The sequence below is a fragment of the Malaclemys terrapin genome, chromosome 25 (genome assembly GCF_027887155.1).
Source record: "Malaclemys terrapin pileata isolate rMalTer1 chromosome 25, rMalTer1.hap1, whole genome shotgun sequence".
In the NCBI taxonomy this organism is placed as follows: Eukaryota; Metazoa; Chordata; order Testudines; family Emydidae; genus Malaclemys; species Malaclemys terrapin.
In genome coordinates this window covers 8,697,149-8,720,646 of record NC_071529.1, presented here as the reverse complement: position 1 = coordinate 8,720,646, position 23,498 = coordinate 8,697,149, and the positions used below count along the sequence as shown (strand labels likewise).

General features: G+C 44.3%; 1 protein-coding gene across 6 annotated transcripts in view; it reads right to left on the bottom strand.

Moving 5' to 3' along the window:
* Positions 1-23,498, bottom strand: part of KANSL1 (KAT8 regulatory NSL complex subunit 1) — a 183,002-nt gene extending 159,504 nt beyond the window's left edge. For 2 of the 6 annotated variants that reach the window (XM_054014301.1, XM_054014307.1), the window contains exon 1: positions 9,538-9,994. The gene's annotated coding sequence lies outside the window, so the exon portion shown is untranslated. Of the gene's footprint in view, positions 1-1,140; positions 1,159-9,152; positions 9,245-9,277; positions 9,382-9,537; positions 9,995-22,117; positions 22,248-22,796 lie in introns of those variants that run through there. The other 4 variants (XM_054014303.1, XM_054014306.1, XM_054014305.1 and 1 more) reach the window with 4 other exon arrangements.

The following is a 23,498-nucleotide window of genomic DNA, read 5'->3' as shown; positions in this document are numbered from 1 at the left end:
AAGACATGGGAAGTAATGCTTCCGCTCTACTCCGCGCTGATTAGGCCTCAACTGGAGTACTGTGTCCAGTTCTGTGTGCCACATTTCAGGAACAATGTGAACAAACTGGAGAGAGTCTTGAGAAGAGCAACAAAAATGATTAAAGGTCTAGAAAACATGACCTATGAGGGAACAAACCCATTTTTTCCAATCTTTAGACTGGAGAAGAGAAGACTGAGGGGGGACATGATAACAGTTTTCAAGTATGTAAAACATTGTTACAAGGAGGAAGGAGAAAAATTGTTCTCCTTAACTTCTGAGGACAGGACAAGAAGCAGTGAGCTTAAATTGCAGCAAGGGAGGTTTAGGTTGGATGTTAGGAAAAACTTCCTGTCAGAGTGGTTAAACACTGGAATAAATTCCCTAGGGAGGTCACAGAATCTCCATCATTAGAGATTTTTTAAAAGCAGGTTTGACAAACACCTGTCAGGAATGGTCTAGTTGCTGCCATGAGTGCAGGGGACTGGACTAGATGCCCTTTCATGGTCCCTTCCAGTCCTATGAGTCTATACTAAGTGGTCTAAAATTCACATGGTGACTCAATATCGTGAAGTTTGCTGTGACTCATGGCGGTATGGCATAAGTTAGTGGTCCAAGTTTGAGCAGGAGTTCCTGAGTCCCCCTAAAAAGTCAGCTGTTCATTAGGGGAGGTTTTGCACACACCTGGGCTCCAATGTATGGCTCTAATCGTCCCCAACTGCTATCCCCCTTGACACTTTTTTTTTTAAAGTTATTGCACTGCTGCCATTGACCTTTTGGGGAAGCAATATTGAAAGAGTTAAGAGTAAAGTTTGTAACTCCAAGTTGGCACAACTTGGACTAAAAGAGCAGTATGTGCACATGCAGCAAGACTACTGTTGAGGCCCAAGTGGGTATCTCTTGTCATAAAAATTGGGAGGCTCAAAGCAACATGCTGTGGTCATTGAACCTGAGTTGCACTCAAGCTCTGTGAATTTGAGCCTTACCTTTGGCAATTTTCAGACAGACAGTATGTTCCTTGCTCTCTGCCTGCATTCTGCAGAGGCTCTTTTCAGAAGTTTTGTCCCATGTCTCCACTGCTCCCCAAACAAGGGTAAGGAACCCAGAACTCCCCCACCTTACCCATGCTGCTACCAGCAGTGGCGAAGGGTCTCCAGCCTCACCCTCTCTCTCAAAGCAGCAGAACTGGGGGGAAAAAGGGGTTAGAGCAGTGAAGGAGGAAAGAAGGGAGTCATAGCTGTGCAGTGGGGAATATACGGGGCTTCAAGCTCTGCTCCCCCAAACTTCCATACCCCCCACCATTTTTGTTCCCCCTTCAAATTATGCCCTTTGTTTCCTGGTTTTCAGAGTTTGTGTTCAGCTGAGCTCAATGTTCTAGAAGACATAAGATATCACTGGGCAACCTTAACTCTGTTAATGAAGTTGGAGTTTTTTGGTTACTGATCTGCTCTAATGACTTGAATCACCACTCTCTCCATCCTGCAACTATCTTACAAACAACTCTTCCTAGATGATCCACCCCAACCTCAAATCCTACACAGCTGAAATAAATTCACCTCTTCCCACCCTTCATCATGGAGACTCATAACCTTGGTAAAGTCTTTGACTCCTTCCTCTCCTTAACTCCTCCCTTTACCCTCCCCCCTCCGATATATCCAGGATCCCACTAAGGCCTGGTGTACACTAGGACATTAGGTTGGTATAACTACATTACTTAGGGGTGTGACAAATCCACACCCCAAGTGACACAGTTAAACTGACCTAATCCCCAGTGTAGACAGTGCTAGGATGATGGAAGAGGTGGAGGAGTATCTATGCCAGGGTTCATGACCCCTCAGGGGTCATGAGGTTATTACATGGGGAGGCCCGCAAGTTGTCAGCCTCCACTCCCAAACCATGCTTCGCCTCCAGCATTTATAATAGTGTTAAATACATTTTTTTTTAAAAAGGGGTTTTAATTTATTGGGGTGGGGGGTTGCACTCCGAGACTTGCTTTGTGAAAGCAATCACCAATACCGAAGTTTGAGAACCACTGATCTATACCAACAGAACCCTTCCCGTTCGCATAGGTAGTGTCTTCACTAAAGTGTGTTTTAAGTGTAGACATGCCTTAAGTCCTTCCTCTATACATTTCCAAAATCTGCCCCTTCCAATTCATCAAGACCCTGATCCACATCTTGGTAACCTGCTATCCAGACTACTGCGATCTCTTCCTACTTGACTTACAATCCCTCTCCCATGTATCCAACACTCTGCTGCCAAAGTTATCTTCCTTCCCTGCCATATCATCCATCGTCATGCTAGAAGCCCTCGGAAGGATTTGCAGCTCCTGTATCAAAATTTTAAACTCATGGTCTTCACTTGCAAAAGTTCACCTCTTCCTGCCTTGCCTCATCTTCTGTCCAACCACATGCAAACTTCACTAGCCTTCATGCTCAGCCTGAGGCCTCCTTCCACAAGGTGCCTCCATCTTTTCCCATATTACTCCCTAACTTCTTCACCAGGAAATCTTCTTTTACTCTTCAAAATCCACTTACTTTACTTGGGAATGGGAGTCAGTGATGGAAAGCCAAGATTTCCACTATGCACAAACAAAAGCCTAAACCTAGCAATATCTGTAGACTAAGAAGTTTACATGCACAGGAGCGCAACATACATTAAAATCAAATAACCTCACATTCATGTGCTACATAAATGTCTCTTGCTTCCCCTCTACCTCTCAACTTCTTAGGGGCCCATGTTATGCCCAAACTGTAGGCTTCTCAGAGCAGAAACCAGTCTTACTGGTCTACAGCAGTCCATACTTTTGGCAATGTTTAAATATGAATACTGACAGATTAATTCTGAGAGGGGAAAAAACCCATTGTGAGAAGTGATCTCAAATTTATCCAGGGAAAAAACAAAACAAAAAAAAAGGTAGGTTAGATTATAGGTGCACATAAGGTTGATTGCACTGTGTACATGATTAAAGACAATATTTAATATTTTTACAAATATATGAATAGAAGAGCTATTCGAACCAGTGACTGAAAGAATACAACCTAAGCCTCAAACTCGAAGGCCTAGAAGTAGGCCTTTAAAACTTGTATGCTAAGACTTCTTTCCTAAAACAAGCCCTCAGTCCAGAACCCTAGATATACTTTTTTTTTTTTTTTTGGGGGGGGGGGGGGGGGATTTATTTTCTAAAAAGGAGGAAAGAATATCTTGTCATCTTTCAACATTCTGTAATTGGGAAAGAAAATGATTACCAATTTAGAAGCATCTTTCCTACAAGTATAACTCTCAAAAAGCTTTAATTAAGAAAACAATGGGACAACACATAGGATGGACTAGTTGTACCATCACATATGATAGGCAAACTGCTTGCCATGCTGTAAAATGCTATCGTTTTAAAAATCTCAGATCTCCCAAAGATTTTTGGCAGTCAAGATATTAAAAGTAGATATCTATGCATAAACCAAGACACTTATAATATGCATACAACATCCCTTATTTACATTTAAAGGACCAGTGTCTTCTAATGAGTGCTGAGATTTAAGTCTTTCATGGAAGGTTATAAAACACTCATAGTAAAGAGTGGCTCTGCTCTGAAGTGACTAATAATTAGATTGTGGGGCCTCAATAATTTGAGACTGTGCATACTCAGTTTACACATAAAAGGAGTCAAGCCTGCAAATGAACTCTTGAGTCTGAAAGTCAACCTAGCCTCTTTCCTACTCAAGCATCACTAGTAATAATAGTGATCCTAAAAAACAGATTATGTTCTTAATGGCACCTATGCAGCTCCGGTCTTCAAATGGCATCATCTGTCATACCTGTCTATCCTCCTCTGTACTCAACAGGGCTTGCACCGGAGTCACTGATGGCATAATTTGGTCTACACAAAGTTAATTACAGACAAAAAGATGTACAAAAAGGAAAAAGCAAGCTTGACGATCACTTCCCAGAGGAAGTTTGCAGTCTGGCAGTTATGTACAAGAATTAACTTTTACTTGCAAAGTGACCTAGTTTGATATGAAGTCTTTGATATGGAATCCCCAACATTATCCTTCTTTTAAAAAGGGATGAGGGAATCACTCTTCAGAGCAAAGCCGCATTCAAGAGTCAAACGGAAAAGCGAAATGTAAGCAACAGAATGGTCTTAAAAAAATGCTTTAAGTATAAACGAAGTATCTGAAAACTCAGCTCTTCTTGTATTTACAAAACAACTGGAAAGATTGGCATTCTCCCTACCACAGAAAACTCCACCACAAACCCACAATGCACAGAGCTTTCCTGTACTTTTAGGTATATTCTGGGCAACTTGCCAAGGAAAGAGTCTTGAACTCAGGACTTAGATAAGGTAAGTAGGAACAAAAAGTCTTAATTTTTTTTAACATTCAGATTTGTTGTACATATTTCTATAGCTGCAGTTAAAGCAACATCGCCTTTAACTCATGCTCTTTTGAGATAGTGCTAGGGTCAAAATATTAACATTAACTTTCAATATTTTGCCAAAATGTAAAGCGGTCTATGACAGACACACATTTCAAAGCACTGTACAAACATTAACTAACTAAACCTTAACACCCCTGGGAGGGAGTTCCATATTTTCATCATTTTACCAGTGAGGAAACAGTTGAAGTCACTTACCCTATGTCACATGGAAAATTAGTGGCAGAGAGACTAGAACACACAAGCTCCTAGCCCCACGCTCAATCCACTAAACTATACAACCTCTCTTTGGGCATTTAAGTGTCTTATTCTATAATGAATCAATAATCCAGTACACCCATTATCCTGACCACGATCCAAAATTTAGCAAACTGCTGCCAGACAGCCAATAGGTCTCAGCTTTAATAACTGCTCAGGATCTCACACTGAAGAGAGCAATTCAGGGGGATCTCCATCACAGCATCCAACAACAACAGAGAGTAAATTCCAAGGCTAGGCTGCTAAGCACTTTCTTCTAATAAAAGGAACCTACAGTGTGTGAATGACAAGCCACAGTTACCACGTGGTAACTGGTTTGTCACTTTTCATTTCTAAGGCAGATAAATAAAGAAAGTTGAACAGAACTTTTCCACTCATATTCATTGCTTCGCTATGTCACTGCAGGCCTCAATGAGAGGGCATAAAAATCATGAAGGGGACTCAATGAAGTTTGGTATAACTTACTACAGAGTTCATAACAGACTTCATGCTACTAGCTTGACTAAAGTCTGGATCAGTTTTCAGTAAAGAAACAGATTTCAATAAAGCTATTTTAAACAAAACACTTTTCACCACTCTCAACACTTCGCAGAGCTGGTGGAGAGGGAAAAAGTAATTCTGCAGCAACAAGTCTAAACTGAGGAGCTTGGTCAAAGATATGGTCAAACAGGTCTGAACAGACCTGTAATAAGTACCCTTTCCTCTCTTTAGATTTGTTACAGCTATTCTTTTTCCAATCTCTGTGTTTGTTCTTGATCGTGTAAAAAAGTAAGATATTTTCATCTTGGGTTCACATAGAGCAGTGCCCAAGCTCCACTCTTTAGTATTAGACCTCCTTAACCATCAGAACTTCTATTTTAATTTTCTGCTTTTATTCTTAAACTTAAATTATTGTTTGCCGAGGAACAAGTTACGAGAAGTTTATGTTTTCCATCTCTTCTTGGAGTCTGAACAGTTTTGCAGTAAGCTATTTGCATTGTCCCCCACCCCAATGTCTCAGTTTGAATGTACCTTGAAGAGAATATACTCATGGCATAATACACTAAACAACTGCATCACCAGGACCCTGATGTGTGGCAACTCTTTATCCAACTGAGAAGAGACAGGAAGCCTTTTTCCTAACTGTATAACAAAGCAGTTCAAAATTACATCCTTAACCATACAGCCGAACAATAGTACAGGAGTCTGGAGAGGATTTTCTTTTTGGGGAGGAGAAGAATTCTAATAAAAGTTTTTGGACGTGCATTCCAGATACACAATGTATTTTAAGACTTTATGACTGAGGAAATGTTATTTATAAAATACAACAAAGGAAACTGTACTTCACAGATCACCTGCCATTCTGATCATCCAAGTGTTGAGACACTTTTTAATGAGACTACAAAAACTCTGAACATGAAGAACCATACACAGAAACTCTATGTATTATTTGGTTGAGCCAGCACATTACCTAATATCCAGAAAAAAGTTAACTTAATGATAGTTTGTCATCTAAGGCCCAGCTGATGCAACAGCTTGTCCCAATCACATAGCCACGCAGGATTTGATAGATTAAAAAAAAAAAAAGTTTGTGGGAGGTAAGACAGCACTGAAGTACATGATAGCAAAACACTTAATTTGCACACCTTCCAAAAATTTTTTATTTATTTATCTCTCTCTCAAGTATAAGGCGCAATCCCTGCAACATTGATGTGGCTTCCATTATCCACCTGCCTTTAGGATGCAAGCATGAAGAATGCCTGAATATATTTTTATTTCTTATTTACCTTATTAGTCCATCAAGCCTGATCCTCCCTGGCTTCGCTGGTGAACTACTTGGGGGAAAACACAAAGCATATGTATTGTCAGTTCTCTTAAATGAAAGGATCAGGTGTTGAAACTCCGAAGACATGCTTTGTCCAAAGTGTTCATTGGGTGTTGGAATTATGTGTGTTAACAAACCCAGTTTTAAAACTGTGATTAAAGTCACTTCTCCTTTACAAAAATTGTTTGACTTCTACTCAACTTTTGTGATATTCTCTGGCCACCATAATCTTCCAGGGTGGACTTTGCTTGCATTTAGTATTGAAAAAATGTTACAGAAACCACAATAAAAAAAACAGTTCTCTCACCCCTTTTTGGCATTCTTTACACATAATAAAAAAAAGCATGAGAGAACATAAGACTTCCATCCTTCCCCCTTTTCCAGGTCACCTTTAACTGCGTTGTAATTAAGTCCGTAATAGGGACTTAGTTTGCAGCGTAGACAGGGCCTAATATGGATTTAGTGATCCCACTGCAATGGTACAGTTAAGGAAAAAAATTCCCCCCAGCCCCTTCTCCCAAATTAGGCTTTGCTTGTAGTTTACCTTAAGAGGTCCCACTATCAAGTCAGGCAACTACTCATCTTAAAAATAAAATTAAAAAATTAAAAAAAGTCAAGAGGTCAACATCTTTTATATTTAAGTTAATAAATTTGTGGTTAAGAGTCTACAAGGCATCGTCACTACCCATAATACCTTTCCCATGTTGTATGGGAGGGCTTAAGGGGAGAATATACACAATGGGTAACTGGAATTATACATTCCCCTCTGAAAACAATGGTGGGTGGGTTTTTTTAAATCTTTAAAGAAGTAATTATATGCGGGGGGGGGGGGGGGGAGAAAATCAGATAATCTGAATTTTAAGAAGTTACAGGGTATGAAGGGGAAGTGGGTGTGCTTAAATTATACTAGTATATCAACTGGATTGTCCAGAAAGAAAAGTTAGCTTACTACTAGTCAAAGAGTGTTATGACTAAAGTACTTTCCCAATTTCACAACACATTTTAACTTCCCTGAGGATGGGCTTTTTACCTAGTCTTATTTTTAGAAATACACATCATAGCACACATCACATGATGTGATGTAACTGCTAGCAAGAAAATGGCCCAAACTGTTCAAAATGTAGTGGTCAGACAAAAAAAATCCAAAACACACACAGCAATTCCTCACGTACCATGGCCAGTTTTATGGAAAATTCCAATTCTGTTTGCCATTCAGACTGGTGGTGTATATAAGCTCCTATATAAACGAACTGGCCAAACTTTAAATGTATATAGATTTTATTAGCAGGGGAGACTATGCTCCAATTTAAAAAAAAAGTATTTCCATGACCTTACGGGGTCCCTTCCAGTTCTATGAGATAAATAAATATATGGGGATATACTTATTTATTTTATTTCCTAATTTTTTGTAGAAACATGAATGGGCAAATTTGTTACGGAAGATACAAAGAAGTTCCTTTAAAAAGATCCATAGCAAATCTAATGCTAAGCAAGTTCTTTGTAATCGAGCACCACAAATGCTCTAAACCTCTTATCAGACAGTCATGAACAGAATAGTGTTTAAAAACTTATATGCTACTGTTTAGAAAAGAATGAAAAGAATTTTCACCAATCCAAAATTAAAAATAACGACACACGCAACCCAAACTTTCAACTATTGTAGTTTAGTTGATCAAATCCATGTCAGAAAATAGACCACTGTATGGTCTAAATGGGTAGAAGAGAAGGCCTGTACACAAACCTCTTATAAATAAATCAATTTCTGCATTTAAAACCATGAGAGGGTGACAGACGTTTACACACATACCCCCACTACTACTTTTCATACTGAATTGTGCATTTGGCTCTAATGTTATTGTGAAGGGACAAGCTCCCCATGCAAAATTATGCAAGGTGGAGATTATGCAACTTTCTTCTGTTTACTTGAAAACTCCGTTTTTTGTTTTATTTTTTGTTTTCCTTTTTATCTTAAACACCCCTATCACCTTTGGTCTCTTCCAAAGGCATAGCTTTGGGTTGGCTTCTTTGAGAGGACAGACTTCAGATTAAAGCCAGGATATAATGTTACACACGGTACAAGCAGCAACACCACACCACACCACAATGACTGCCAGCCACGTGACAGAGATGGCAACACACACGGGCGGGGAGTGTGAATGGAACTGGGGGCGGCAATGCAGGACTCGATTTTGGAACTTTGGGGTCCGCCGCATTCGAATAAGCGGGCTAGAAACGTTCCATACGCGGTCGTTCAAGTTTATAAACAAGCCACAAAAGGCTCCAGCCCTTGTGCAAGATTTCAATTTAAAGTGGCGCCATCAAACCAACCTCCTCCCCACCGCCGCCGCCACCTCCACGCAATGGATCCGCAGTACTTTGCTAGCCACACGCACTAGGGGAGGGAGTCGAAATACACAGAGACATTAGCACAAGGAGAGATCCCTACAGAGGGAGATTTAACGTGCAGGGCTCAGCCAGAGCAGACCAAAATACAGCCACTTCCACCAGGAAGGCACCAAGCACAGCAGCGAAAACAAAGTCAGGCCCCTGCTCTCCCCCCCACCCTGCCTCCCACACACGCTCCCCTCCCCCGGAGGAGCCTGGCTGAGAGATCCGCTAGTGACCCCGAGTACTTTACCCGACACACACTCCCAGGAGCCCCGAGCCCGGCCGTGCCTGGCACGGGGAGGGGAGCGGTGCGGGGCGGGAGCCAGCAGCCGGGCAGAGAAGTTCGGGCTGAGGCCGGGACTGGAAGAAACCCACATCAGACACGTTCAGAGGCGGCGGCGCCGGGCACCGAGGCAGCCGCGGTCGCAGATGGTGAAGGTGGAAGCGAGCCCCCCTTTCTTCCCCTCCCATGCACGCGGCGGGAGCAGCGCAGAGCGAGAAGGAGCCATTTAAAGTTGCCTGGCTCCGCGGGGCCGGCGGTAGTTGCAGTAACAAAGGGGCAGCGGGAGGGAGGGAGGGAAGGAGAAAGGGCAGCGGGCGGAGGGGAGAGGGAGCGGGGCGGCAGCGGCACCTACCACGTGATGGAGCCGAGAGCACAGTCCGGGCGGATTCAGCCCCGCACAAAATGGGCGCAGTTTGCAAACAAGCGCCGACCGAGGGGAGAAGCGGAGCCGCAGCCGGCACAAGCACCGCCAGCCCCGGCTGCAGCCCCGGCTCCTCCCCCCGCTCGGGCCCGCTCGGTCTTCCCCGGCGGCGGGGGACGGGGCTCTCCTCTTTCGCCCTCCCCGGGTGCAGAGCGGCGGTGGCGGCTGCAGCCCGGGCTGGGGCGGGGGGAGAAGCTGCCCCCCCACCCCCGGCTCGGGGAGCGCCCTGGAGCCGCCGGCTGCGGGTCCTCGCCTGTCCGCGGGCGCTGGGCCGGACCGGCGGGCGCTCTGTATCGCTCTCCGCCCGCGGTGCGGCGGCGGAGCGAGCGCGGCGGTGCTTCCCCCCCGCTCCGGGTGAGAGCGGCGGCGGCGCTGCTCGGAAAATGGCGGCCAGGCTCCTTCTCTGCCCTCCCCCTCCCTTTAATCGGAGAATGCACCGGGCGGGGGGGGAGGGAGGGGATGCGCAGCGCCCCCGCCGGCCGCCGAGCGCACTGCGCCCGCGCCGCCTGCCCGCAGCCAGGGGGCCCCGCAGAGCCGCCAGGCGGAGTGCGCGGGCCGCGCGCTCCCGAACCAGCAGCCGGCGGCCGCCGCGCGCGGCACTGCGGCGCCGGGCCATGCAGCAGCCGCGCGGGGCGGTACTGGCGGGGCCGGAGCGGCTGCCCGGCCCGCGCCCCCAGGGACGAACCCGGGGAGTGTTTGCGGATCACAGTATTGGCCCGTGGAGCCAGGCACTGGACGGCCTGGCCTGGCCCCGGGCCCGCACAGCCCAGCGCTATTGTCCTGCTGGTGCAGTCAGGCGCCACTTACGCTGCAGCGCAAGCGGCTGCTCCCCGGGCAGAGCACCCGCTGGCCGCCAGAGGGCGTGCCTCCAACACGCATGCGCCGCATGCCCGCCCTGTTCAGAACAGCAGCCCTGAGCAGGGACGGGTCTGCAGGGGCCGCAGAGCGTGCTGGGAAGTGTAGTCCTCTCATAACCCCCTGCTCTCTTAAGGCATCAGTTCTTTGCAAGCTCAGTTAGAACAGTCCCAGGGTAGCCCAGCCTGTAGCTTAGAGACACAGTCCCAGGGACACACCGCATGCACTGTTGGCACCGGGGACTCTAACGACTCAGTCAAGCATTCACCAAAATTATACACCAACAAGAGCGAGATTTTTAAAGACTCTTAATCCATCCCAAAAGAAATTCTTCCTCCAAAGGAGGACTGTAGCAAGGCCAATATAGTACTTCTGTAAATACAAAGTACTGCTTGGAACAGGAAATTGAACTTGCAGTTTTCAGCAAAATTCCAAGTCACATGAACCTCTTAGCAACCTTAATGTTTTAAAACACCCTAAACCAGGGATCGGCAACCTTTGGCCGGTTTGTTTACCTGCCGCGTCCGCAGGTTCGGCCGATCGCGGCTCCCACTGGCCGCGGTTTGCCGCTCCAGGCCAACGGGGGTGGTGGGAAGCAGCGGCCAGCACATCCCTCGGCCCGCACCACTTACCGCCACCCCCATTGGCTTGGAGCGGCAAACCGCGGCCAGTGGGAGCCGCGATCAGCCGAACCTACCAACGCGACAGGTAAACAAACCGGCCCGGCCCCCCAGGGTGCTTACCCTGGCGAGCCGCGTGCCAAAGGTTGCCTATCCTTGCCCTAAACAAATCTACTAGTAGGACCACCTGTGTCTGCAGGGATGAACTGCAGGCACCACAACATCATGCTGCAATGCTGGTGCATCAGCATGTAATGACATAACCTTATCAAAATATTAGGACATGGCAACATGTGCCCTGTGACTAAACCATTAAGCATTGTAGAACAGAGTCATTAAAATAAAAAAAAAAAAAAGCCATCACAGAAGACCTGCAGTGTGTAACAACTGTTTCCTATAGTAATACAGAAGCTCAAAATAGTGCAGCTTATAAATGTTGCTGAGGTTCAGTCTTAGTTCAATACTGTGTTTTCTGTTGGTATAAAAGAGAGAGGTGTTCCTCGAGTGAGCTAAGCAATTTCAAGCAAAGATTGGTGTGCTGCACAGATGCTGATTCAAATACACATCAGCTGAACCTTAATCACATCAAAATATATCTACTACGTGATACGTTTTTATCTTGATTGAAAGTAAACATGTACTATAGGAAACAACACTATACAACTACCTTAAAAATTGCACAACAGGCAAAAATGAACTACTGCAACAAAACCCTTCTTACTTAGTTCTGCAAAAGTAAGTGCAGCAATCCTGAAAGGCATATTAGAGATTTTTTTTTGGTGAGAACTTATTCAAAGCTTCTTTAAACAGTTTCCTATTTAAGGGAAGGGAGGGAGATTTCTCTAGAACAGAATTTGGACTGTGTCACTTTGTCACATGTCAGAGAGAGAGAGAGAGAGTGTATTAGTGAGAGTGAGGATAATACATTTAAAAAACAGAAAAGGGCACAATAGTAAACTTAGAAGAAAGGCAATAGTTAAAAATAGGAAAACAACATTTTCAAAAGGCATGGTTAACAAATAGAAAAAGAAACAAAAGCTAAAATTAGTAAATATTAAAGAGGTTTATTTTAAAAACAAACAACCTCAGTAGAGGGGCGCTGGGGAGAGTGTTATATAGTTTAAATGACAGGTCTCTTAAATGCCATATTTATCACCCAGACTATTTTCTTTATGCATTGTTTCCTTCATGTGTCTCACCCCTCCCCCCCTTTTTTTGTCTGCTGTCTTTATAAAAAGTCTATACGCTTCAGGGCAGAGACTCTGACTTCCTATATTTTTGTACAGCATCTACCACATGTCTGATATTTTAATAAAATGTTAGGTTTAGAAACTGGCTAATCCTTTGGGCCTTATTACTTTAATCATATCCACACAGGTACACTCTTCCGCCCGCATGGAGTCCCACTGACTTCAATGAGGCTCCACATAGGTGCAAGGGCCTGCCCATGTGGCTCTGATTGAAGGAATGAGGCCTTTGTTAACTCCTTAAATGTGACCCAAAAAGAAAAAAAAAATTGATTTTCCCTCCCATCCCCATCCTTTTACATGTTATGTCCAAGGAAAGCCTTATTTTATTTTTAAATCCCTGCTGGTTTTTACATGATATTCAGGTCTTGTCCCTATAGTGTCTTCCAGGAAAAAAAAATAGGCAGTCAACTGATAAACTAGTTGTACTATCACAATTATTAAGGAAGTGAAAGCTGAGTGACAGAGGAAATTATTTTTAGTCACTGTTTAAAACTTGGGGGAGGAGCTGAGCTTGTTTAGTTTTGATACCACTTATTTAGTTCAAATGCCTGCCAAACAGTTGGAATGAAGTTCTTTGAAAGATTCATTACCTGACCTTTCAATTAAGGAAAGAAAAAGCTCCTCAGGTCTTTGAATTTCCAAGAGATCTCCAGCAGAAACAGGAAAAAACAAAGACTTGATATTCCTGAAATCACTATCTGGTGTTCTATTCATTTCTTAAACACTACAATAATAAAAACATAAAAGAATACAATAATCTCTGGGGGGGGGGGGACGGACAGGAATGGGGGAGACTAGGTAACTTAAAAAATGACTAGTTTCCTGTGTTTCAGATGAACTGCTGGGGAGGGAAGGGGTTGGCTGTGTAAAAAGCTTCAGGGTGCTAGGAAACAGGACCATGACTCTTGGGATGAGCCAATTTTAACCCATCTCTGCTGTCTCTGGAGCCCCCATTCCATCCATGTGCCTGAAGCATCCTGCCACTGTACTTTGCTGGCTCCCATATTGTGCTTCAGGCCCGGAAGTGGCATACATCAGCATCTGAAGCGAGGGGTGGGAGCAACCTTTGGAGAGAAGGCTGTCAGCAGAGTTAAGTGAGAAGCAGGTATCTACCCTTTGCGGAGCACTTCTTTTAGTATTTAAAAAGTGGGACTAGGGGTCACGTAAGAGACGTGGAAGGGAGGTGAGTCAGGGGCTAAATTTAACTCTGCTTAGAACTTTCAGAATGAATCTGTTTCAGCTGAGGATTCTAAGGGCCAATTCCTGCATTTACATCTTTCACACTTTTATAATGAGTTAATGCTAGAAGGACCAGACTCTTAGAAACATATTTTACAGGTCTGATTCTCAATTACACTGCTAGATTATTTGGCCTTATGTGGGGAAACCCTCTTCCGCTCCAGTTGCAAATGAAATACCCACTGCTAGAGCAGTGTAGAGGGGCCTTAATGCAAAATGAGAATCAGGTCCTGTGTGTTGTATAACTACACTGTAAAATCCACTACCATATGGGCCACTACAACAGCCCCCTGCACTGCACAAATAAGGTACCTGCTAGTATGCAACTAAACCCTGATACTGAAAACATTTATATACATGCTTAACTTTAATGTGGATCTACAGCCCCTGCCTTCAATGGGGCTTCTCACATGCTTAACTTTCAACATTAAGAAATCATAGGATCGGGATCCTAGTGCATATTTTCATTTGCAGTGAACCCTGTATCGTAATTACGATACCACTAGCTGTGTAGAAGATGGACCTCCAGAACCCATCAAGAGACAGCGGGTTATACAGAAATTAGCTTGGGACCAATAATCACACTCTTAAGTTATACTCTGGACTCCACCACTGATTCACCGCCCTATCCTACTTTACCTCTCTGCATCTCAGTTTCCCCATCTGTAAGTTGATTATACTTAGCTACCTCACAGGACAGTTGGGAGTGAATGACTATACAGTGCTTGACATGTTCAAAGCACTGTACAAGTGCTAATTATCAATGATGCTTCTTAAATGAGCAGATGGGTCATTAGTGAGCAATCAGAAGAACCCTTTTTCTGAGGCCTGGTCTACACACAGATTTTGTACTGGTAAAACTATTTCAGTTAGGGGTGTGATTTTTTTTTACCACCACATAGTTATACCAGTGTGACCCCTACCATAGATGCAGTATATAAAAAAAAAAAGTAACCTTAACAGGGGATTAGATGTTGAGGACACAAAAAATTACAAGAGGGAAATCAGTGGGAGAATCTACTCAACACTGTAGCTGTCTATACACAAATGCAAGGAAGACCTGGAAGTATTAGTACATACGATAAATTATGACTTAACTGGCATCACAGAGGCTTGGTGAGATAAGTCTCATGACTGGAATACTGGTCTAGAGGTATACAGCTTCTTCAGGAAGGAAAGGCAGGGTAAAAGGGACGAGGTATGCATTATACATCAAGAATATATATACTTGTTCTGAGGTCCAAAAGAAGGTGGCAGCAGACCAATTGAGAATCTGAGTAAAGAGAAATGGAGTAAAAAATAGGGGTGGTGTCATGGTAGGGGACTACTAAAGGCCACCAAATCAGGAAGAGGAGGTGGATGAGGCACTTCTAGAACAAACTACAGAAATCTCTAACACACAAAACCTGGTAGTAATGGGAGGGGAAGGACTTTAATTACCCAGACATCTGTTGGAAAAGTAATGTGTCAAAACACAAATTTTCCAGCAAGTTCTTGGAATGTACTGGGGACAGCTTTTTATTCCAGGAAGTGGAGAAAGGAACCAGGGGGACAGCCATTTTAGACTTGAATCTGACCAATGGGGAGGAATTGCTAGAAAATCTGAAGACGGAAGACAATTTGGGTGAAAGTGATCATGAAAATCTTAATTCTAAGGAAAGGAAGGAGTGAGAATAACAGAATAAGGATAATGGACTTTAAAAAAAGCAGACTTTAATACAATCAGGGAGCAGGTAGTAAGGTCCCATGGGAAGAAAATCTAAGGAGTTCAGGAGAGTTGGAAGGAGATAATATTAAAGGCACAACTACAAACTACCCCGATGCAAAGGAAAGATAGAAAGAACAGTAAGAAGCCAATATGGCTCCATCAGGGGCTCTTTAGGACTTGAAAATCTAAAGTGAATCGTACCAAAAGTGGAAACATGAACATATTGTTAAGGAGGGGTACAAAAAAATAGCACAAACATTCAGGGACAAAATCAGAAAAGCTATGGCACAATATGAGTTATACCTAGCACAGGACACAGAAGGCAATAAGAAGAGGTTCTTCAAATACATTAGGAGCAAGACAAAGACAAAGGAAAGTATAAGTCCTCAACTTAGCTGGGAAGAAGAGCTAATAACTGGTGATATCCATAAAGCTGAGGTGTTTCATGTCTATTTTGTTTCAGTCTTCACTCAAAGGATTAGAGGTGACCAGATGCTTGACAAAATTAATACTAACAAGGGGGAAGGAATGCAAACCAAAATAGGGAAAGAACAGGTTAAATAATATTTAGATACGTTAGATGTATTCAAGTCGGCAGGGCCTTCTGAAATTCATCCTACAGTACTTAACGAACCAGCAAAAACAATCTTTGACAACTCCTGGAGGACAGGTGAAATCCCAGAATACCGGAGAAGGGGAATTTTTAGTCTTGAGAAAAGAAGACTAAAATGGGACCTGGTAACAGTCTGCAAATATGTTAAAGGCTGTTAGAGGAAAGTGGATCAATTGTTCTCCAGGTCCAGTGAAGGTAGATACAGAAGTAACAGACTTAATCTCCAGCAACAGAGATTTAGTTTAGATATTAGGGCAAACTTAACTATAAGGGTAGTTAAGTTTGGAATAGGTTTCCAAGGGAGGTTGTGGAATCCCCATCACTGGAGGTTTTAAAAAAATGACTAGGACAAACATCTGTAATGGGTTGGTCTAGGTTTACCTGACCTTACACAGTGCAGGGTGCTGGACTTGATTACTTCTCAAGGTCCCTTCCAGCCCTACATTTATGTGATTTTATAACCAGCATAAAAGGTGCCTTATAACATATAGCTTATTCCTGTTCCTGTACAGCAGGGGTGAGGAACCTTTTTTCTAGCATGGGCCATTGACGCATATCACAAATCAGTCGGTGGCCACACACAGCCCCACAAGGAGTGGGGGCGCGGAGGCTTGGGGCTCCCCTCCTGCAGAGGAGTGAACCAGTGGTCGCGGCTCCAGCCCTGCGGGTGGGCACGGAGGCTTGGGGCTTCCCTAGGTTCTGGTGGGCGGGGGGGGGGGGGTGCCAGAAATGAGTTCAGGGTGTGGGAGGGGACTCTGGGTTGGGGACAAGGGTTTTGGGGTGCATGAGCAGGCTCAGGGCTGGGGTCGGGGATTGGAGTGCGGCTCCGACTGGCGGTGTGGGCTCTGGGGTGGGGCCAGTGATGGAACAGAGAGTTGCGGTGCAGGAGGAGGTCTGGGTGCAAGCTCTGGGTGGAGCTTGGGTGCAGGATGGGGCTCCTGGCTGAGATAGGGGGTTAGGGTGCAGGAGACGGTGTGGAGGGTGCAGGCTCTGGCCAGGCGGCTCCCGGTTGGCAGCACAGTAGGGCTAAGGCAGGCTCCCTGCCTGCCCTGGCTCTGTGCTGCTCTGCTTCCTGAGATGGCTGACATGTCCATCCCCTAGGCGGAGGGGCCAGGCAGCTCTGCGTGGTGCGTGCTGCCTGCACCTGCAGGCGCCGCCCCTGCAGCTCCCATTGGCCACGGTTCCCAGCCAATAGGCGCTGCGGAGCCAGCACTGGGGGCAGCATGCAGAGCTTCTCTGATCACCCCTCCGCTTAGGGGCCGTAGGCACATGGTGGCGAGCTGGCGCTCACAGCTCCAGCCCTAGCCCTGCGGGGGTGGATGCCAAGGTCAGGGCGTCCAGCCCCCAGAGACTTGCCGCAGGCCGGATGAAAAGAAGCAGCGGGCCGGATCCAGCCCGTGGGCCGGAGATTCCCCACCCCTGCTGTACAGGAATTAATTATACCTATATAAGCACTTTTTATACTTGTTAACTGACAATGGGCCAGCCAATGGGAGCTGGGGGGGGGGGGGGGAAATGACAGTGCCACCGGGCGAGAACCACGTGGAGCCACTTGCACGCCTCCACCTAGGAGCCAGACATGCTGCTGGTCGCTTTCAGGGCGCAGCGCAATCCCAGGACAGGCAGGAAGCCTGCCTTAGCACCCCCGCTGCACCACTGACCGGGAGCCGCCCAAGGTAAACCCAATCCCCTGCCCCAGCCCTGAGGCCCCGCCCCACCCAGAGCCCCTTCCTGCACCCCAAACTCCTCATCCCCAGCCCCACCCCAGAGCCTGCACCCCCAGCCCAGAGTCCTGACCCCTCCCACCCCCCAACCCTCTGCCCCAGCCCTAAGCTCCTCCCACACCCCAAACCCCTCTGCTCCAGCTCCGTTGGATCACAGGCATCAACAATTTTCTTCAACTGGATCGCCAGAAAAAAACGTAATCCTGCACCAAATGTAAAGCCATTGCCACCTGGGACACCAGAAAGGTGAAGGCTAGTTGTGTTATGGGAATGATGCTTTCAGTTTTTAAGGGTGGATCTACACTAGGAACTTTTGTATTCTTTCTTTAGCACCAGTGCAGCTCCACTGATGTTGACAATGGTGGAAGTATTAGCGTAGACATCAGGCAGGTATTTTAACCATGATGTTGCCTAATCCTGTTCTGTAGAGTAAAATGATACAGTGGTAAACGTATCTGCATCCATTCTACACAAGTGCTTCCACTTCTGGTAGCAACAGTGGAGCTGCACATGTGCTAGAAAGCATATAAAAGGTTTAGAAGCATTAGCTAGTTGTTAACAGGAATGGAGCGTAGTTCATCTGTTAAAAGAAAGTGCCTGGAGTAGCCAGCCCAAAAGGAAAAAGAGTAGCTGAAAGTCTTCCAATACTTCTTTATCCTTACCAAAAGGAGACTACAGCCCCTGCCTCAGGCTAATAGCAACATTTTTTTTTTAAACTGATTTGACTTTCTACAAATAATGTCTTTTGCTTTTTCTCATCTTCTGAGGCAACAGAAAATCTGGGAATTTCGAGACAGTGACAGCCTTCAGTGGTTAATAAAGATTCATATGCTAGAAGTCTTCCCTGTTTTACTAGCAACCCCTTAGATTAACAACAATAGTTGTAAAAGTCTGTTACTTTTCACAATTGACGCTGTTGGTTTATCTTTAACAGGTCACTCTGATTAAACAATAAAACTAGACTGGCCAATTTCACTGTTTTTCCATCAGTTTCCACTTCCTAGTCTTCTACCCTATTAACCTGTGTCTCTCTCCCACCCTCAACCACAATTTGTTCTTTCTGCTGCTGCTCTTGGGAGTCAGGGACAAGACGCTCAAGTTCTGTGTGACTAAATCTCCCTCCTGAGGTCATGTGTGTATGAACTATAAGAAATCTCACATAAGGAGCTACACTAGACTTGACGCTGTGCTTAAGGATGACCTCATCTTCTGCACTCACATTTGCATTAATGCAAAATCATTGCATATAATCTGTGATATCTCAATACAAGTTTAGGGAAACCTATCATTTATTGAGGGAATAAAGCAATAATGACAAGACACGAAAGCTTTATCAGACACCAACTAGCTGAGAACTAGAACTAGTAGCCAGCAGCAACACAAAAGATAAGTGGGTGCAGGGACACCGCTTCCCCCCAGTAAAGTGCAAGGATATCCCCTTGGTGAAGCCCAGCCCCATTCCAAAAATGCTGGGAATGTGCTGAAAGTCCTAACAAGATGCTGTGCCTGTATCCTTCTTGAAGAGCTATATTTTTATCATTATCAAATGCTTACTAGCCAGAGGATGTGAACCACTTGCTTCAAACACATCCTCTCACCCAGACCTTTCTGACTACTGGAAGGCAGAAGAAATTAATTTTCTCCTTCTTACACCTACCCCAGAGCCTCATGATTCTAGTGATGGGAGGTTGCCTTCATTACTCTACCCTTTCCATAGCCTCCATTTTTTGGTTCTCTCTCAGCCACCAAGAACAGCTCAGGTTACTTAACTCTGGTGCTATTTAATAACTTTTCCAAGCTGCAGCATGAAGCCAACATAGTTTGTCCATTTCACTGAGGCCTACTGGGCCCTGAATATCAGCAATTAAACTGACCAGAATCTTCTCATATTACATCACACTCAAGACATAAGGCTGACTAAATTTCATTTTATAAGGTGTTCCAGGATATCTGTATATAGGCATCACAGTGCATTAAATACCTATGGCAAACTCTTACCTAGTTTTCAATATATATTTTCAAACACATCTAGGCCTGCTTTTCATAGCTGCTGGTCACCTATAGCTCCCATCAACAGAAGTTACAGGAGCACAGCACCTTGGAAGTGGGGGTGGAGGAGGGAGGGAAATCACACTGCTAAAATGTAGCGGCAACCTCCAAAAACTTGTAGCAGAGAACTAAAATACACCTCTACCCCAATATAACGCTGTCCTCGGGAGCCAAAAAATCTTACCGTGTTATAGGTGAAACTGCGTTGTATCGAACTTGCTTTGATCCGCCAGAACGCGCAGACCCGCCCCCCTCCCCGCCCCCCGGAGCACTGCTTTACCGCGTTATATCAGGTCATGTTATATCGGGGTAGAGGTGTAAATAGTATTAGGGTTTTATCTTGTGTATGTATTTACAACGTCAACAACAGCATAGGAGTCTATACTGTTATGCTGACCAGCTGGTGATCAATCACTAGTGTAGACTTGTCTCAATATCCATATGAATGGATAAACTATTTTACTGTAACAGAACTTGTTATAAATTCCACCCTATGCAATCCCACTGAAGGCAGGGTCATTCATTTGTTGGCTTTCTTGACAACTAAGAAAAAGGCTTAGTATGGGGAAGGATTGTGACCCTTTCTCCTTTTATGACTGTTGCCCTTTTTTATTTTTATTAAATGCATACAACTTGGCCAAACACATTGTAATCCTGACATTATAATAATCAAAACTACTAATATAATGCTTCGCTTTGAAAAAGTAGTGTACAAATATCAACTAATCCTCACAACCCCTTTTTCAGGCACATCAGTATTATCCTCATTTTACAAATGGCGAAACAAGGCACAGAGAGTTGAAGTGACTTACCCATCCCAAACAGTGACTCAGCAGAAGACTACGGATTAGAATTTTAGATTTCCTGGGCCAATGCTGAGTACATTAGATCATGCTGACATGCATATGCAAAACTCTGTGGGAATTACAAGCACGTGTAACAATACCAGGATCCGTGTCAGCAGAGCAAAGAGAATATGACAGCCATATACAAGCATTTGAGGGGCATACACAACAAAGATATATTATTTTGGGGAGAATCAAGTAGGAACCTAGGACCAGTGGGATAAATCTAAAGAGGCAAAAAAAAAGGTTGAATATCAGGAAACATTTCCTAACAGTGAAATCAGTCAGACTGAAGCAGTGGAAGCTCCACTTAATAAGTCAATTAAAACTAGGATGAACAAAGCATTAGACAGAATACCTTTAGGATCAATCCTGCACTAAGTGGAGTAATGGGGGCTGTATTAGGCCTAGTCTTCACTTACCGGCTGGTCCGGCGGCACGCCATCGATGTTCTGGGATCGATTTATCGCGTCTGGTTAAGACGCAATAAATCGATCCCGGATCGATCCCGGAAGTGCTCACAGTCGGCGCCGGTACTCCAGCTCGCTGAGAGGAGTACACGGCGTTGACGGGGGGAGACTTCCGGCCGCGTCTGGACCGCGGTAAGTTCGGACTAAGGTACTTCGAATTCAACTACGTTATTAACGTAGATGAATTTGCGTACCTTAGTCCAAAGTCCGGACTAAGTGGGGACCAGGCCTTAGATTAAACAAGATGGGACTTAGTAGATGTGCTCCATTCCCCTGCAGTCTTTATTATTTCTAAAATGTTTCAAATGTCCCAGCAATATTCTGCCTATGTATAAAGTGTTCCCCTCATCAAGCCCTATCAAGTGTTTACAAAAGACAAACAAAATCAAAAGACTTGGTAGTAGCAGGTTATAACTTCATACAGTGGGAGTGGCGTTGGCAATATGGAGACACTGTGTCAATTTTAATGCATTTGGCAATCTCCAGATAGATTTTCTGTCCTGCTTATCAGCTTTTTCAGACTGAGTTGATTTACACTCTGGAAAATAATTTCTACTAATTCTGTAAAATTATTAAAAATATTACAGACGTTATTGCCAGGATATTTCCGCCGGGACTACCTAACTACGAATTTACAACATACAGTGACCACCCAAATACGCTATGCTTAGTTCAAAGTGTCAAGAGTTGATATAGCATTTCTGGTACCATGCGGAGTGATCCTGAAATACTTAACTAAAATTATAGTTATTAATAGTTTTTTAAAAGATTACATTCACACTTAAAAAATACACACACACACACACACACACACACCCCTAAAATAAAATAAAACACCAGACGTTATTGCATTTTTCCAATTTTAGATAAATGATTTTCTTCCTCAAAAAGAAGATATGGAAAGTTAACTTTTGTTTGAGCTATATTCCTGGATCTCCATTTTCTGGTTAAATATTTCTCATGGAAGTGACAGAGGGGTCCTGTTTTTTAAACCTTTCCTGAGAATAAACAGCGCCATCAGAATTCTAAACAAAGACTTCAGATACCACGGTGCTTTTCACAATTCAGGCATTTCTGTATTGAGTACAACTCTGAAAAAAATGTACCATTATAAAAATGAAGAGATGACAGGTCCTACCTTGCAGGACATCTTGATAGAATCCATAGTGTCTGGGGCAGTTCAGAAGGGACTCTTAATCTTTCCAGATCCAACCACGTTCTAGTAGTTCTGCAAATCTTTCTTATTTGAAGAAGTGGAAATCTGGTATCTGTAACAAAAACAAATTAATTAGGTGAAAGAAATATAGCTCACGAACAACTTGCCTTGGGGGTGGGGGGGAATAATCAGGATTTAGGAAGAAATAGATTTATCATCACCACCTTACCCCAGAAAGGAAGACTACAGAGCAAACACACAAAACAAACTGTGTAAAGAATTATACTTGGAAAACTAGACACAACTCTGTAAACTTCTGGAGGACAAAACAGTTGGAAAGTACAGACAAAAATCTGCACACTATATAGATTAATGATTCAGGTAGAGATCAAAGTAATGTAAAAATTTATGGTATTTAAGCACCTAACTCCCTTAGGCTCTTATGAAAATCCCATTTTAGGAAATTCCCTCCATGTTAAATTACACCTTAATCACTTAATTTCATATCACATTTACAAATGCCTGCCATCCACTGAAATACATTTATTTTTCAGGATAAGGACTTCGCGGGTGGGGGAGGGCAATAGTTTACAACAACAAAAAAGTCATATGGTTATTTCTGATGTGGTTTTGTTTGTTTGAAATTGTTCTAGAAACCCACCTTGAGAGTCTGGAATTTGCCATTTTTAAAAATGTTTGGATAAAATGGAGGATTGCAAAAATGGGGGGGGGGAAATCTACAAATATTTTCTCTCTCATTTCCTACAAATTAGTATCTGAAGTCTTTACAGACTCTATGCCAGGTTTGCTTCTTGTGGCGCGTTGCCATGTTAGTGCCAGAGCCTCCTTCTCGCCTTCTTTTGCTCCTGTAAATTCCTTAGGGATCGTTGGGATTTTGCACGTCTGTGGTCATTTTGTTTCCTTAACACAAGTAAACAAACAAAACCTAAACGCCCGACGAGAGGCCACAACGGATGAATAGCCTGAAAACTCAAATGCACGGTTCAGCTCGGGAGTTATAAACTGTCCTTGCGCCAGGCACTTGAAACCCTCTTCAAATACGACGCCAACCCAGAGCCTGTCTAAACCCCCAAGCCCCCCTCCTGTGTATCCGACCTGCAAGGAGGCGATCCGGGATCTCAGCAGGCGGCTGGCCCAGGTTAGATCTCATTCCCGGCCCACCCTGCGGATGCCCCCTGCCCGATACCCCAGCCCTGCTCCAGCAGCTCCCAGCATTTGGCCTGCTCGCTTAGCCATCACCATTGTTGCAAATGCAACAAAATATCTCTTCGTTTTGTGTGTAACCGAGCAGCTGCAGATCTTTCCCTTGGTATTTGCGTGCAATGTCTGGGTTCAAAGTGAA